The sequence below is a fragment of the Artibeus jamaicensis genome, unplaced genomic scaffold (genome assembly GCF_021234435.1).
Source record: "Artibeus jamaicensis isolate MK-2021 breed Jamaican fruit bat unplaced genomic scaffold, CSHL_Jam_final contig_685, whole genome shotgun sequence".
NCBI classification, from domain to species: Eukaryota; Metazoa; Chordata; class Mammalia; order Chiroptera; family Phyllostomidae; genus Artibeus; species Artibeus jamaicensis.
The window spans coordinates 34,212,046-34,226,295 of NW_026521924.1; positions in this window are offsets into that span (position 1 = coordinate 34,212,046).

Genomic DNA, 14,250 nt, shown 5'->3' on the forward strand with positions numbered 1-14,250 from the left:
GTGTCATTGTCCATTTTCCTCGTGAGAATGGAAGGTGTGGGAATTCGGTGTTGGTCCTCTTTACATCTGCCCAAATTCCTAGTAGGTGCTTAGTAAACGTGTTAGTTAAGAAGCACACAGATTTCTTTCAGAGGTTGAGTGGCTTTGAGCTCCATGTCGTTGGGTCGTGTTACGCCATAGCCAAATGAAGACCCAGCGAAGTTTCTGAGGGAGAAAATTAATCAAGACTCTTCCTAAGTAATGTGATCGATTTATTTTTATGGCATGCATTAAATGATATTTTAAAACAGACTTATCTGGGCTTCAGTCAGCAGGGGGTGCACCAATGCTGGAAATTCTGATAATAATGAAGAATAACGCGTATTTATTAATCTATGGTTTTAAAATCCTGTTTACTAGTTCCTCGGTGTCCCTCTTTTTGCTCAAAAACCACAATAATTTTTCACTTCTTACTTCCACACACACCACTAGTAGGTGAACAATGCCTCAAATCCATGAGTTACACACTTGAGTTTTAACAAGTGTTAATTTAATATGGCTACTTATTTTTAGTTGTTAAAAGTAAGTGCACCATTTAAAAAAATGTGTTATATAAAGAAGAGTTTAAATTGTGCTTATTACTTACACGGGACAAATTTCCCATCAGAATAGGGGAGAAAGTACTAAAAAATGGTGGTGATATTTCAATCGTCCATGTGGGCACTAATACTATAACTAGAACCAGAATAATAGTAATCTTAAGAGGAGGGACACCTCATAAAGCATTCATTAGAAAGAAAGAATTTGCTATTGGGATATTATTATCTCAAGTTACCCCACGAAACAGAACTAATATGATGCTATGATTTATTGAAATTTCCCCCAAAAAAGCACCCCAAATTAGAGCCGTATAGAAGAGTTGAGGGAAAAGTAAAATGAGGTTTGTATACAGTAGTTTCGGTATAAAAAGAAACTTGAAAGGTGTGTTTAAAAATGGAAGACGATAGCAACAATACGGTCCTGGAGTGGTAAAGCCTTGAGATGAAGACACCGGAGAAATGGGAATCGGCATTTGCTAGAAGACCAATGAACAGTTACGGAATTCGAGAGAGCACATGCTGAACAGGAACAGAGAGCAATCTGTGTGCGCACAGGGGGGAGTCTGGCAACTTGGGGGTGTCTAAACCTCATCAGGCGACGCTGTGTCCTTTTGGGGGTGACGGCACAGGCAGCAGCAGGGTCTTCTCCCTCTCGGTTTCTGTGAAACGTCCACAAAGTGGCTCAAGGCAAAGGAAGGCTTCAGCTCCAAACATGATCAGGGAGGCAAATTGAATTCAGTGAATAGTGTTAAACCTTTCGTCAAAGGAAAAGAGAATGACGCTCAGATAAGAAAAACACCACGTGGAACTGAAAGACTATGAGGTTCGAAAGGGATTATAAAAGGCATTTCAGCATTGTGCTGTCTGAGAATCACATACTTATAAAAGCCACAGAGACAGCCTACGATGATGTTTCTACAAGGATATAGCAGTGGCGATAAGTGTAGGAAAAGAAAGGTTGCAATAATCACATCAATTAACTCCAGACAGAACATAGTAAGTGAAATAAGGGGGTAGTTACACAGAGGTGAACAATACATACTTAAGATATCACAATTGTGAACTTATATGCACCAAATAACACAGCGATAAAACACACAAAGCAAAGAATGGAATAGCTTCAAGTAAAAACTAACAAAAAATTCAGTTACACAGGACTATTAAATTCCTTATCATCCAAACCATGGCAAGTAAAACAGACAAAATCCTGTAGTTTATAAATGAGATGTAGTTTCTTTAGAATTACTTAAGGGAGCTTACAAACTTTTGTCACTGGCTAGTTTCCATAACATTAAATAAATAAACTTCATCAGAGCTTTCATAGGCTCCATTCTAACCAAAATACGATTAAAAGTTGACATTAAAAGGCTTAAGAATAAGCAAACAAAATTTCAATTTACTCTGATATTTTAAAATAATCTTCTAAAGAACAACTGGGACAGTGACGAAAATCAAGAACTCAATAAGACAACTTAGAAAGTACTAATACTAACACACATATCAAAATAAAACTTAGAGAAAATATCAATGAAAGCCTTAAATGTTTTATTGTTAAAATTAAAAAATAAAGTAAATAAATTATTTAACCTAATATCTTAGTGAAGCAAAAAGCACAATATAAGAAATAAAATAATAAAGTCATAAATTGGAAAGAATACATTAAAATACAAAAGAGCAAATGCTGATTTCTTGAATTTTTAACAACATAGACGAAGTTCTGAGAGCTATGCAAGAAAAACTCCAAAACATATAAAAACAGAAATTAGAAAAGAGATAGAAACTTTATTGTAATAAAAAGTATAAGAAGAAATATCTACAAGTGTGCCACTGCATTTGCAATTCTGAAAGAAATGGATAATTTCATTAAAAAATAAAAAATTCCTAAAATTGCTGTAAGACAAAGAAAATCTTTAGAGATCGATGGAAGAAAGAAATCAGAAGTCATCAATGAACTATTCCAATTTCAGTAAAAAGACTCTGTATCAGAGCGAATTTTAAAAATGTGTAAAGAAATAGGTTACACTATGTTACAAAGTGTGCTCCTCCCAGAGAAACACTTGACACCTCTCTGATAAGGATGAACTCCCCAGACAACTAGTCAATGTCATGAAGATGGATGGGAAAATCCTAAATAAAACCCATCCAAAGAGCATGGCCTTGCAAAATAAAATGTACCCCTGAAATGCAAGGACGGTTCAATCACAAAGTCTCATATCACATTAATAAATTAAATAAAAATCTCTATACGGTCATTTCCATAGATACTCAAAATTAATTTGAAAGAATTCAACACATGTTCCTATACATTACATTCCTATACTATACATTACATTACTATACTATACATTATTTTTTTTGAAGACTAGAAGTATACTTTATTAATATATTATGAGAAACATTTTCTAAATCAAGAGACAATGGAAAAACCTAGAAACATTTCTTCAAATGAAATTAAATGCTGCCCTAATTTAATGCTGTTTTGGGATGTACGTTTAATAAACTAAGAACCAAAATTCAGACATAAGAAGAGTGCATACCAGGCCTATAGAGACAAAATACTGAATTTCAGGTGAAAGTGTACATGTACTACAAAACCGTGCGAGATGTAGAAGAAATGTCTGAACTCAATAGCATTCTTAGGTACTAGGGTTAACCTTTCATTTAATTATATCAAGAAAGAAATTATAGCAAGAACATTAATGATAGGTTTGTGGGGAATGAACAAGGGACGGTGCCTGAAAAACAACGCAAAACCTCCTGGGAAGTCCGACGGAGGAGGAAACAGCGTGGAGCAGGGCTGCGTTCTAGGAGACAATAAATATTCTAGGGACGAGGAGGCTCCTCCAGTCCAGATGTTAAGCAGAGCAAACACATGGGAACAGCCCGAGTGAGTAGTTACAGTACCCCTTAGGAGAGAATGGCCATCGGAAAATATAAACAAGCCGGGCAGGGCGATTTCCCGTGATGCCATCAAAGCTTCAGCTTCTCTGTCCTCACCGTGCGGACCGCCCCGGTGTCTTGGGAGCAGTTCTAGCAATGTGTTCTCGTGACCGTGTGTTTTTGTAAAATTTGCAAAAGTAAATAAATTTTCTTTATGGGCCCTGCCCCCTCAAAGGTTTAATTCTATCATGCCAGTTGTAAAATTATGCTGTACACCTACAATAATTCCAAAGGGTACCAAAAAAAAAAGAAAGATAAAGAGGAACTAAAAAGGAAAAAAGAAACAAAACTGACCCCCCACCAAAAAAGAATGAAAACAATGACAAAACCAAACTGAAACAAAACAAAGAAAAACCCATCCAAACAAAAAAAGGTTATCTAAGTGGCATAGAGAAATCAATCAATAGAACAGAAAAATAGCTGGAGATAAATCCATTGATATGAAAAGCGTGACCATGTGAGAAAGTGTCACAAAACCATGACGAAAGGATGAGTAATTTACAGACAGTCCGCCATTGGCTCACTGTCAGGATGATGCCGTCTGAGATGTTAACAGCCGCCTGGTTGGGGCGTAAGAACAGATGCTGGTCATTCCTGCCAGGGGCCATCGGACGGGTGGCTGCGACGATAGTCCAGCTGTGGCTTAAATTAGGGAATTGGGACACTCATGTTAGATCTCCGTGTTCTAATACATTGAACTTCAGATGGATTAGTTCTTCAGACATCAGGTACTTGATTCTAACCAGATATTTGGAAGAGCGATACAACTTTCTAAGGACTGAACCAAACACTTGACTATAGGTACGCCACTTTTAAAAACAAAAATGAGGAAAATCAGGAAGGACACAAGTGTTTGGGGGGGAAAAGGTGGGAATGAAATATGACAAAGGGTTAGTATTTAAAGAAGAAGCCACTTCAATATATACCAATGAAATGGGAAGTCCAATAAAGAAAGAGGTAAAGTTCCTGAGTAGACAACGTACAAAAGAACAGAGATTAAACAAACAGATGGGAAAATGTTGGGCTTTCCCATGAATTCAAAAAAGCTAAGAAAGAAAAGGACAACGAAACGCTAAGTAAAGTGGTGTCAGGGGCCCTGAAGACAGTTCACAGCGGCAGAAACGGTCAGTGAGATGACGCGTAGGTGCTGAGATGGCTGCAGTCACACCGGCGACTGAGTGTGTTACTGGCGGTAACTTCCCTTTGAACAGAAGCGAAAGGACCATGTCGGCAACATTAAAAACAGAATGAGGACAACGTCTCTCCTTTTTTCCTCCACCATCCCACATCTTAGAAAACAGCAGACGGAAGTAGGAATGCATAAAGAGGGTAATGATTGTTGAGCTGGGCATTGTAGGTTGGAGCCCTGATTTTAATCCCCAGGAAAGTTGTTCAATTTCCCCCCACTCCTCAGGGGCCTCCTTTGCCGAGTTCTTGGGCTGAGTTCCTCAGTGGGTTCCAGAGAGGCTCAAACTCAATCTTGCTCATATAAACTGAAAAGGTGCTTTGGACCTGTGTTCACGGGCTTTGGTTTTCTTATCTGTAACATGGGGATTATAACACCTCTCTCACAAGCATGTTGCAATATCGAAATCAGATATTGCATGCATGCATTCATTCGGTCGTTCATTCAACCACCAGGGTCCAGTGGTTCCAGGGTGCTGCAACTATAGGTCGGCGCTGGCCACCTTGGTGTGAGCCAGGCAAGCCCGGCCCAGCATCCTGTGCCCAACCAGAGCTGAGTCTGAGGACGAGCTCGTCCTAGGGCACTCATGCCAGATGCGTCCACGAGGACAGACATGCTGGCATTCATTTGTGGTTCTGCCTGTCTGGGGGGGAGCACAATCGGTGTCCCTTGCAGGAAACTTCACGTCTGCGCGCCCTCTCTGGGCTCTCGGCACAGACAGAAGATTCAACTTCACGCCCCGTCTGCTGGCGGGCTGGCAGGACACATGCGGACATGTTTCCAGGAGGGTCATTGGCTTAAAGGAATAATCTGAAGTCACCTAAATGGCCCGCACAGGAGGAGCGACTGAGCAAGTGGCGTTGTAATTACTCAGCAGAAGACTCTGCAGCTATTCAAATGGTAAATTAGGGGGATCATGAAAGACAGAAAAGTGTTTGGGGTAATAGGACAAGGGCAACGAACACGCCATACAAAACCACATATACTCCAGAATGACAACTACGTGTGCGTCCGAGGGGAAAGCAGGCAGTGAGAAACACACTTTTTGTTAAGGTGGGGAGGGGGACTCTGGGTGAATTTCAAAAATCCCGTTCACGATCGGAAAATACCGTGTTAGCAATAAAAGGACAATCACGGTGAGAAAGAAAATGGCTGCTGCGTAGAGAGAAAAAGCAGGCAATTTTCTTTAATTTTTTAATCTGTAACTTATGAAGAGTAAATTTACACGTGCATAACCTCTATGCACATCAATCAAAGTGTAGAACGATTAAAAACAAGTGATTTTTTTCCAGGGGAACAAGAGTGAGGGTGGACGGAGAATTAACAGAAGATATTATTTTGCATAAAGACGCCCCTGGGTCCCCAGCAGGAAGGTAAAATGTCGGAACGTAGGAAGCCAGCAGAGAAGCTCGAGCCCCTGATAAGAGGGAGTTCAGAAGCTGACAGATTTTCCAAGGCAAACAATAGGAGGAGACTTTTGCCTCCTTTTACACTAAAAGCCTCAAATGGAAGCAAATTACTTAGAATGATTACATGCAATATGCATAGGCACAGATCTCACACCACCGCCAGCCCCACGTCAAGCTCAAGTGCAGGATAAACAAGGCCACGTGGAACCGTCAGGCTGGTAACGGGGCTGTGGAGGCCGCCCTCTCCAGAGTGGGCCTGGGCAGAGAGAGGACCCTCCAAGAAGCCATCTGCAAACGGGGAGCCTCTGCTTGTCTTTTTTTCCCTGCCTTCCTCCTTCCCTTTGCTTCCCTCCAAACTCCGAACCCACATGTCTCTATTCCTCTCACTCACAGCTCTCCTAACTCCCAGGCCACAGACTCTGACATCTTCTGCAATTTCACACTGTTTTCTTTTCCGTGGGTAATTTATCTGGAGTGTTGGCTGGGCCATCTTATCTTCCTTCCTCGACACGGTCTCCTAAACTGCTTCAGCCCATCCTCACCTCTCCTGAGACAGGAGGCAGGCACAAAGCCTGCCGGAGCGCGGCCCGTGTGGGTGTGGAGTGGCTGCTCCAGGAAGCAGGATGAGTCACGGAGGCAAGGGGGGGTGAGGAGGAGGAGGAGGGCGAGGATGGAAGGGCTCCTGGCTCCTGGCAGATGTACGCAGGTCGGGGAGTCCTGACGCCAGGCCCTGAGCCAGTCTTTAAAAATAGCGAGGTTCCTCTGCGCCTCAGAATGATTCCACGGATTGGGGTGGGGGGTGCTTAATGGAGGGTGGAGGCCGATATTGCCTCCTGGAAAGTAATTCACAGTCGGCCTGAGGATGAGCAAAAGTGGCCTCACAGAAGAGACTCCCACGTGCTCTAAGGATTCAGAAACTCATCAGAACTGTCGGGGGAGGCCTGCCCAGCTTCCGAACAAGGCAACTGCTGAACATTGCTGGGGACAGTGACTGGCCAGGGCACCTGGTCCCTGTTCCTGGTCACTAGCCCCTCTCCCAGGGCAGTAACCTGGGCCTGTGGGGAGCCTGTTCCCTGCTTTGGGACACATAACACGTCTCTGGTGGGTCCTCACTGGAAGTAACTCAGGGCCGCCGGGTATCAGTTCTGGGTCCGGATGATGGATCCTGTCGCTTTGCGGGAGCTGTGGGAGTGAAGGGCCGAGAAAGGTGGACCTGAGTGAGGTGTGCTTTCTGTTGCATAAGACACTGGCCTGGACTGTCCAGGCTGCCTCATTCATATGTGCCAAGTACAACCTGCCTGACGCAGGACCCACTTTAATGAATTTAATTGTTTTTCTCTTTGGATGGAAAATAGAAATATATTAGTTAAGTGCTCCAAATGTCACCTTCCCGGAAAGTCTTCGTGACATCTCTATGATGAGGTGATTAAATTCTTTAGTGACTGATTCCAGGCAAGCGTATAATCACAAAAATCATATTTAAACATTCCCAAAGCTGGACACACAGCTGACATTTAATAAATACCAAATAACTATTCGGATCACATCAGTAGTTCTAAATTCAAACTAATTCTGTAATATTAATAATAAAAATAATCACCTGCGGAAATTGGTGGGTTTTTTTTTTGTTTTCTTTTGGTGATTCACACGCTTGCGGTAATAAGTGTAAAAATAGGATTCGCCTCCAGAATAAAAATGTTCTATTTATAAGAACCAAGCAAGGCCAACAATTAAATACTGCACTTCTTCAAAGTATAGTCTTTAATCTTAGTCTTTTTATAAAATTAGCTCTAATTTTTTAAAATGATAAATAGTACAGGAAGCTGGAGAGCCTACTTTAAAAAAAAAGTAATTTGAAGCAACTCAGTAACAAGAACAAACAAGCTAATTTCAGTTTCTGCTGTTTGTCGTTATATCTCACCAAGCCCTTGCCATAAATTGGGAGCTGAGGGTCGCACACATCATTTTTCCTGGTATGTTTCATGTACATTTCATCCACATGACAAAGCGTCAATGGAGACTTCAGTGTTACATTGGCAAAGGCACACCATAGACGACCATGGTTTCTTTTTCCCCATTGCACTTAGCACGGGTTGCAAGGAGGGTTGACCAGAGTATCATTTTGTGCTGTCGAGTAGAATGGCAACAATTTATGTCGATAAAGCCTCATAAGTTGTTTCAGAAAAAAAATCCAGCCACAGAGTGGTTCAAATACATCCAGTACTGCAAAAGGATACGAGTGTGGACCACAAAAGACTTTCGGTTGCATTAAATATTTTTAAAGAAAATTTATGTGGGTATTAAGAGTGGCAAAGAATCTGACTATGTAACTGGACATTCTGACCCCAGTTCTCTAATTACCACCAACTTAATGTGTAATGGTCTAGGGAGGGGTGAAAGAGATAATTGCATTTTCACGTGAAATCTCGTGGCTTCTAGGGAAGTCACATTCTGAGCCACCCTGAGGAAGAGGCGGTCAGAGCTCTTTCCTTCTGAAAGGATTCAGGAGCACAGATGTATAATAAATAGGCCATTATTATGTTGAACCAATTTGGAGTCTGCAATGACTTAGAAGAGTTTAAAAACGAGATACTTGTAAGAACAGCCTTGCATTCCCCCCCCAGCTATTCTGAACAATTAATTTTATGGATCGGATGAAACATTTCAACTCTTCATATTGCTAAAGGATAAGTTATAAGGAGACGGGCTCAGGATAAATGAGTTAAATATCTCGATTGGACGGTAGAACAATGCTTTCACCTTCGCAATGACAAAATGTTAATTGGGAATGTTTTAAAAGACATACTTTAGAAGAAGATAAGCTAATCCAGAAACTGCAATGTGCTGTTTACAATGTCAGGCACATAATTAAAGATCACCTGACATCAAGAGGGACAAGAAGCACAGCCACTAAGCAAGTAGATCCAAGACCCCATAGAAAAAGACACAGAGGTCGTCCAGATATTGGAGTGAGCCAAAGAATTCTTCAAAAATAATGATTACCAGGCTCAAGAAAACAGAGACAAATGTGGGCCAAGTGGATGGAAAAAATGTAGTTTTTTAAAACGAACGAGAATATATCAAAAAGCTTACAGCACTCTGGCTGTGGTCCCCGGCACGGTCTGGGGTCAGGGGTCATGTGGCCCTCCGGGTCCTGCTCCCCACCTGAGGAATGATGTCAGGAAGGGTTTGTGTGACTGTCCCTTTAGGATCTGGGCACTCTCCTCTCTGTAAGTCATACCTCAACAAGGAAAGACCAAGAAAACACATTTCTCAGGAGATATTTTTATCTGCATGTGAAACTGCCCAAAGCATCTAATCTCTATCCATTCCTTTCAAAATGCCGCATTGCTCAATCTCACGTTTCACTTGCTGAGAATTGTAGTTCAGGGCCCCGATGGTCTCCCGGAGGTACTGAAATCGGCTACAAAAGGAACAGGAGGACGTTGGCTAGAAACCCTGAGGCTGACGTGAGATGACCGCGATCAGGACGTTTTACTGGGATGCTGCGGGGGGCTCATCTCCGGTCTCGGCAGGATGCCAGACAGTGAGCCGTCCGGGTGGGTCCGTTCACACAGGTGTGTTAACATGCTTACCTGCAGTCCAGGCTGCCACCCAAGTCGGCCACCCTTCTCCTAACTGTCCTCACAAGTGGGAGGCGGGGCCGAGGCTGAGGGTACCAGTGCGTGACAATCTGACTCACTCTCCGTGCTCGGCCCAGACTGGACCGCAGACGGGGGCTGCCTCCATCTCTCACCCCTGACGCCCCAGAAGGAAGGAAACTCATCGCTTTCACTGGAGACTCAGCCAGGATGTCAAACTTGCAAAGCAAAATTGTCACGTGAAAGACTTCTGGTGGCCATTCCCTGACTGGTGTCAGCTTCCTGCTCGTCCCAGACACGGGGGTCTGGGAATGGCATTTCAGGGGCAGGTACGGACTGGGGCTGGGTATCTATTTACCTCCTTGGTTTTCAACAGCGTTTCAATTTTCTGAGCCCTCGGAGCTTCTTCCAACCGAGTCTCCGTTCTCCACGGTTGACGGGCTGCTGGAGGCCGCAGTGCCGCCTCCGAATTGTTCCACCGACACTGTTCTCCGTTCCCGATTCCCAATCAGCTGCACGTCTCAGGGCCCAGAAATCCTTTGGGGAGAAAGTTACCAATGCCCCTAATTGTGGGCAATTAGGAGGGGACGGACGATTTAGAAAGGGGTTAGAGAGGGTTTTTGTGGGTGACCCAGTGGGGAGGAGGTCATTTGGGCAAGCCCTAGGCCAGTGTGTCCTTATAATAAGGGGAACCTTGGGGACACACACACACACACACACACACACACACACACACACACGGGAAGCTTTATGAAGACGAAGCCAGAGCCGGGAATGAGGCTTCTAGAACAAGCCAAGGAATGCCAATGACCGCCAGCCCAGCAGGGGCAGCTGGGCAGACCCTTCCCTAAGGCCTTCAGAGGGAGCACCGCCCTGCCCACACCTTGGACCCCAGAACTGGGGTCCAAGCCCAAGAACTGGGAGTCAGTGGGGTTCAGCTTCTCAAGCTTGCCTACGGGAGCCCCAGCAGACCCACAGACCCGTGGAAAACGTTCTCCACTGCAAGGCGCTCGGGTCCTCTTCACATCACTGGCTTCTTCATTTCTGCAAATGCCGTTCCCTCCCTCTCCTCTTGGGTCCCTGGGAGTGACCCCGGGAGTGCCACGGGCCCCAGTGTGGTGACCAGCGACGCCCCGCTCAGCCATGGCCCCCTGCCCTCTGCTCACTCCCCAGCTCCCCGCATATGACACGCTCCTTATTTTTCCCAATAACAAATGAATCAAGAACTGTCAGCTACCCTCCCACCCGAACCAACTTCACTGAGCCTCCTATTCAGAATTATCATTTTTGCAAAGAGGCTTTCTCTTCAAAGAGCGAGCAAGAACGACTGTGATTTTCTTTCTACCAACTTGTCCCCAGTGGATGTGCTGAGCAGAATCTTAGGCTACTGGGGACTTTCAGCTGGTCCCTTTCGGACCCAAATAATAGAACAAGGAAATAAGTGTTGGGGGGTCTCTTTCAAAACCTGTTTTGTTTTGGGAGCCAAACCTGCTTTCCAAAGAGGTTCCAGTTAGGACATTTGATGTAAACAAATCACCCTCGTGGCCGGACGATCGCTCCTCCTGGTCTGTGCGGCCCAATCAGTTATTCACAGTTTATAAACCGCCTGTGTCATCCATGAAAGCCATGCGTTCCACACAGGTATAAGCTGTTAATGGAAGGCAATTTGAACGTCTCAATGTGCATGAAAGATAAGCCCAGGGGTTATTATTCACTTCAACAATGGGGCTTTGGGATCCTGCTGTAAATGATGTGATTTATACATGTTCAGTCATGCTTCGCTTCAAAGCATGACTATCGTTTAAAAAAAAACAACAGGCTCCAATTCATAATCACAGGGAAGATTTACAGAGAACCTTCTAGATGCCCAGTTCTAATTCTGGTGCTATGGGGGAAAAATATACACGGAAACATAGACTTTGACCTCAGTGAATTTATGGAATTTGTTTTTAGCCTGCTTGCAAAGATCAGAAAATGATATAGTTGAGGGCTAAATGGACGGAAAGGTGTAGCCGCCCAGCCAATGCTCGCAGCAACCAGTTCTTGCAGCATCCAGAAACCACAGGGAGAAAGGGATGTTAATTCAGCTGCACCGTTCAGGAGGGGTGTGGTGGGGGCGACGGGAAGGGGGCAGCTGCAGGATTGCCTGTGGTCTGCTGGAGGGGGGTGCGGGGGGCAGCTGCCCAGAGCCCACTGCCCTGGGAGCGGGCTCTGGGGGTCAAGCTCCTGGCTGGTCCCCCGGTTTCCTGAGGGCGGGAGCTGAGCCGTGTCCAGTGGCTTGTGCTTTGAGCAACTGGGCTCAATCCTGCTGATGAGGTGAATTCACGACAGTGGGATGGATGCCTGACAAAATAAAAATCGGCAGTGCCGGAATGTATGGGAAGTCCCCCAAACACAAATGGGCCATATCCTCAAAGGTTATTTATGAGGTTTTGGGACTCAGAACTCATTTCTCACAGAAAATATGATGAACAGCTGCCTGCTTCCTGCCACGGCTGATCCATAGAACTAATTTATCACATAATGTAAAGGGGATATGCATTTCCAACCACAGAGGAAGCAGAAGACACAAGGTCATTACAAAGGAGCCACATTTAATGAGGTCACGATTCCCAAGAACGGTTGGGGGCCACTGTAAAGACCTCTTGGGTCCTCTCCATGGGCGGGGGGCAGGTTGGAGGTGGAGTGGGTTGGGAGGGTGCTGCATTCCATGTTGATTCAGGAAGAGAGAATAAAGGAGAAAACTGATAAAGTCCAGGAAAGTTTGGGGGGCATCCAAGGCAATGAGAAAGGGCTCCCGACTTGTCAGATGGGAGCGGCAGGCCCTGGGCACCCCGCTGCCCTGCTGAGCCGTCCCTGGCTCCAGACTAGGAGAGACCGAAAGGCAGCCCACGCCGGCTGAAGCAGGACGGGGGACTGGAGCATGGCTCAGTTCTGTCCTGGTCACTGTTAGTCTCATTCTTACTCGGCCTTCACAGTGTGGCAAAAATGGCCACCAGCAACTCCGGCTCACACCTGACCGGCTCGGCCAGTTCAGTCGATGGGTGGCAGGCCAGAGCCAGGCTGGACCCTGCGGCTGTAAGAAAACCCAGCCATATCCCTCCCGTATTTAAAATAGTGGTGTTTCTGTGCACCACGACTTCTCCTGTGCATTCGTTTTTATTTTAAACAATACCGCACGAAGGTATTACTGGCTCTGGAGCTCGGTTACCATCACCGCTCTTCCAGTTTAGAGACTTCAACAAAGTGCAGGCAAAAGGTCACGCAGCTAATCACCGCAAGGTCTGCCAGCTCCCAACCCCACTCTTCCTCCCGGACAGTGTGGGGTGTCCCCACGGGTTCACGTCTGGCCGGGCCTGGCAGCGGTCCCAGGACAGAACAATGCTTCATGAGTGTTTCCTGACCCAACCGAAGAATAATGTCTTTTTCTCTGATTTCACTAAGTAGCTTCTTCCAAACAGGATGTTTTCAGACTTTGAGGACTTTTTTACGTTTTGGTCATGCAGGACCCAGTCTTCTCCGTGGCTTTGCATGGCTGCCTTGAAGAAAACAGGGCACCAGTGGAATCTCACAGCAGGCTGTGGGGTGCACGGGGTCGCTGTTCAAATGTCTTTCTCGAGGAGGTCGGTGAGAAAGGGGACCCCGCACGGGGGCGGGGACAGATGAGCCTCGAAAATGCAACACTTAGGCCAGGGAGACAGCGCACGTTTGCAAACGGGCAAGCATGAAGGTCCGCCATTCATTCCTTAAGTTATGGACAGTAAGAAGCCTGGGACGGATCTCACGAGTTGGTGACAACGACACCATAGAGACACTAACTGTAAACATGGCACTTAGTGATGCAGAGTGAATGCAAGTATAGTGTGCACCTTCCCACCCTGCAGAAACAGTTTAGGAATAGTCTGCGGAGAAAATGCTCTTCTTTCCCTCATGCCTCTGCCTAGAAGGCATCATTATTTGAGCCCGTGAATCCTTAAAAGATAAGAATCCAAACCAATGAGGTTTTGGCGAAGCAGGGTGTCAATCTGTCTTGTTAAAAAGCTTGAAATGCACTGAAATGAAGGGTCCCATGAAATGTCCACTCCATTGTCTGACACACAGTAGCCCCCCGGCCCCCAGGCTGCACGCATCTTCTCCATGATGCATCCTCTAAATATGTACTTAAAATCCAGTATGGATTCGAAATGCACTTAATTCTGATCGACTCAGTAGCACTTCCCAGAGAGGGAAACTTGCCAGATATTCTCCCAGCTTTTAAACACCAAGGAGGAAAAAAAACACCCAACTTTCAGAATTACCAGGCTGAACTTTGATGCCACTCTCAGAAACTTACTGCTTAATTCTACGTCTCTTATGCAAAATGGGTGGCACATGATTTCATTTCAACTTATTAAGTCAATTACCTGAAAAATAGACACCAAATTACAATGTATACTGTTTTTTTCCCACTCTATAGAGAATCAAAATGTCACAGGTAGGTGGGTTACAACAATTTAAAAAGTTTTCTGCTTATGAATGATACATAATTTCAAATG